The following is a 3832-nucleotide window of genomic DNA, read 5'->3' as shown; positions in this document are numbered from 1 at the left end:
GGGATTTGGAGTTCCACTTGCTGGACCAGGGAAAGGAGAGCAGAAGATAAACAATCTTCACAATGCAAGAACAGGTGGGAATTAATGAGAGAGTTGGCTGTGACCATTTTGTGATACCCAAGTTCCTTGGCAGAGTCCCTTAAATGTTACTGCTTGATAGTAACTGGGTTGGGGAAATTAAGACAGGCCCATGAGCAAAGCAGAGTCAGGAACGTTGGATAGACGATCTAGTTTTGGAATGATTGTAGAATTCGTCTGCAGTAAGATGCCTGGCCATGAAGACAAGCAACAATGAGAGAGAATTGTGGGAAATAAGAGTTTTCCTCCAGGGTTTTTAGAAATATTCAATGTGGGCAACCCAGCGAACACTAAACTTTCTGCTAATATGGACGTATAGAGTCTGCTGTTTGAGATATCACAGTGGTATAATAACTGTGAAGCAAGACATGCCTAATTCAAGCAGCTTTACAAGTGATATTATTAATTATAACTTGTCTATTTTAGATTAGACTAAGTTTTAGTCACTTACTGGACCTCTTAGCCCAAACTCATTTATTTGGATGCAAAAGTAACATATCCCTGTAGGCTTAAGTCATATGTCTCATGATCACTTATATATCTCTTATCATTTACGCAGTCCATACATATGAAAGCCAAGCTATATACAAGATAAACAGCTATGTAAAACAAAGTTTCTAATTTCAAATTATCAGTCCAAATAAAGTGATAACACTATAAGACAGAAGATACAAAGTCTATAGATATTTTGAAGAGACAGGCACTATTCAGTGAAAATCTTGACGTATAAAAGTTTAAAACAAACCTGATCGTAGTAAAAATCCCTTAATGTTTTTATTTTTCTATTTAAAAAAATTTTTTTTTTGTTCCAGGCTTATGTTTATTAAAATCTAAACAAAAGATTCCTCTGCAAGGTACTTTCCCATGTGATAGAGTCAGCTGCCCCACTGCCCCCCTACATTCGCTCTAACTTCCAGTGACAAAAAAGGCAGAGGGTGATACATGTCATTGATTATAAAAATCTATGCTCTGTAATTTAAACAAATTCCTTTCCAATGTGTTTAGTTATTTCTGAATAACTCCATGGCTCATCAGTCGGCTAGCAGGCCAATGGACAATCATAGCTAACTACAAAGTACTTCAAGTCTATAAATTCATCTCTCAAGTTTCAACATTTAAAGAAAAAAGCACTGGGCAGAGAATAATAAACAAATAAGGGATGACTGAACCAGTCCACTGAATCAGTCCACACCAAAGTTCTTCATGGCCCAACACGAGAGCTAAATTTCTTCAAAAATCAGATTCCAAATGTCCCACAATCTCTTTCAAATATGTGTTTTTACAAATTAGGGAATCAACATTTCTTTATAGGAGCATGTAAACAGTTTTCAGCTCTGAAGGAGGAGTCTGTAAAACCTGAGAAACTGTATAACTGAGAATCTCTTCAGAATGACATGTTTAAGGTGAGAGAAGGGACAGTGGTAATGTTCTCTCATGGTTCACAGGCTTTTGTTGATGTTGCTGGTGTTTTTAATCAAAGAAAAGATAGAGTATCTTTTCTAGGTCTTGCAGGCCACTTTCTCTTTCTATCATCTATATGATTGTTCAAGTAGAACAATTACTAGAAATCTTTAAGCTATTATTTCTGGGCCTTCCTTAATTTCCTTGGGAAAAAAAAAAAAAAAAACGACACCAGAAACATGCAATACCTGATTATTCAATTAGATGAAGCAGCACAAGAAGAGATCCAAGGACGTCCCTGCTCACATCAGACAGACAACTTGGATCTGAAAGATTAACACATTAAATGACCGCCAAATAATCAGATTCCAAACATTAAAAACAATTACATATCAAATAGACAGCCAAACATGGTGGTATGTTTTAAAAGATTGTGCCCACAATAAGCAAATGACATAGTGGTGGAACATCAAAACAAAGCTGATGGATAAAAAGGCACACACTAAAAGTTCAGGAGTAGAAAGAATAGTTCTTTTTGGTTTGTTTTGTGTCTAATGTAGGAGGAAAGGAAAACAGGTGTGTTCAAATCATTTTCAGGTGAAGGGTTCAGTTGAAGCAGTTAACGGTGGCTTTCTTTCTCCCCGGACCAAAGCAGTCTTTTCTTTCACTGGCTTCTGAGAACATGTTTAGTGTTCCGATGTGTAGGAGTGATACATCAGGGCTATAACCAGTGCTGAGATAGCTAGGATCACTCAATTGGTCCACCAGCTGGAATTAGAATCCATAGTAGTAATAAGAGTTTCCGAAGACTTGTTTATCTCTGACCTGTCATCCAGATGCAGCTCCCCAGTGATAATTTTGGACAATTTTGGACAATTCTCAAGCATCTCAAAAATTTGCTCAAATCGTACACCTTGTAATGCAGGATCAGCCAGATGCTCTTGCTGTGGTTGTGTTTCTGGATCTCTTCCAGGCTGTAGTACTTCACGGCTTTGTAGGACTCCTCGGCCATTTGGGAGCGCTGCGAGCCTCGGGCCCTAAAGGGAGCAGCGGAGCCGAGCCGGGCGGAGTACAGCTGGCGTCTCCGCGAACTTGTCCCGGGACATTCCCTGCGGCCCGGCTCCGTGCCTGGGCCCCCTTAATGTTTTTAAATGGACAATGACAATCAGTAAATAGCTGGCTCAGCATTCAAAATGTTAAGTACATAAGCCAAGCATACATCATCTAGATGTTAGAATCCACCGTGAGACTCCCAATGAAGAATATACCACAGAACCCCAAAGCAGTTAAATATGCCCATTCACTTATATATTTGTTCAAAAACTAATCACAGAGCTCTTACTATGTGCCAGACAAGCACGAAGGAAGTAGCAGTGAACAAAGTAGACAAGGGCTCTGCCTTCTTTCCAGTTGGTTGAGAGAAAAGACAAAAAAATCAGCGAGCAAACAAATAAAATGAACAAATCCATTCTGGAAAAACCTAATTGCTACAAATAAATTAAAGAAGGGTGCTATGATGGAGCATGAAGCTACTTTCTATCAGGTTGTCAGGGAAGGCCTCTCTGAAAAGTACCCTTTGGACTGCGACCTAAATGGAGCTAATTGTGCAAAGATGATCTGGGGCAAAAGTACTACAGGCAGAGGGAATAGCAACTGCAAAGGGTCTTAACTGGGTGTGATGTTGGCAGTAGGAAATATTAGCTCTTAACATTTCTTTCCTTTCACTTCTTGCTTAGTTTAATAAAATCAGTTTTTAATCACTCATAATACTGGAGAAAGTCAATGACTCTATTAGCCCAAGACTCATTATATTCATTAGTATTTTTAGATTTGTAGTAGATTTTGTAAACACTAGAAAAAGACGATGTTTGACATTTTGTAAATTTAATATATATATTTAAAAGTCCAAAATATATGAAGAATTCATACAACTCAATAGCAAGAAAACAATCAGATTGAAAAATGGGCAAAAGATCTGAATAGACATTTTTCCAAAGACATACAGCTGGCCATGAAAAGATGCTCTACATCACTACTCATCAGGGAAATGCAAATCAAAACCACAATGACATATCACCTAACACCTGTTAGAACAGCTATTATCAAAAAGACAAGAAATAACATGTGCTGTCAAGGATGTGGAGAAAAGAGAACCCTTGTGCACTGTTGAGGAGGATGTAAATTACTGCAGTCACTATGGAAAACAGTATGGCGATACCTCAAAAAATTAAAAATAGAACTACCATATGATCCAGCAATTCTCCTACTTCTGGGTATTTATCCAAAGAAAAGAAAAACACTAATTCAAGAAGATATATGTGCCCTCATGTTCATTGCAGAATTATTTACAATA

The 3832-nt window shown here is 37.9% G+C and overlaps 1 pseudogene across 1 annotated transcript; it reads right to left on the bottom strand.

Moving 5' to 3' along the window:
* Window positions 1–2165: 2165 nt before the first annotated feature.
* Window positions 2166–2491, bottom strand: LOC309827583 (cytochrome b5-like; annotated as a pseudogene). The gene has a single exon. The product of its transcript is annotated as a cytochrome b5-like (transcript).
* Window positions 2492–3832: the final 1341 nt, after the last annotated feature.

Source organism: Grampus griseus (assembly GCF_964374135.1).
Source record: "Grampus griseus genome assembly, chromosome: 9".
In the NCBI taxonomy this organism is placed as follows: domain Eukaryota; kingdom Metazoa; phylum Chordata; class Mammalia; order Artiodactyla; family Delphinidae; genus Grampus; species Grampus griseus.
Note: the sequence above shows the minus strand (reverse complement) of the source record. Positions and strands in the feature narration are given on the sequence as shown.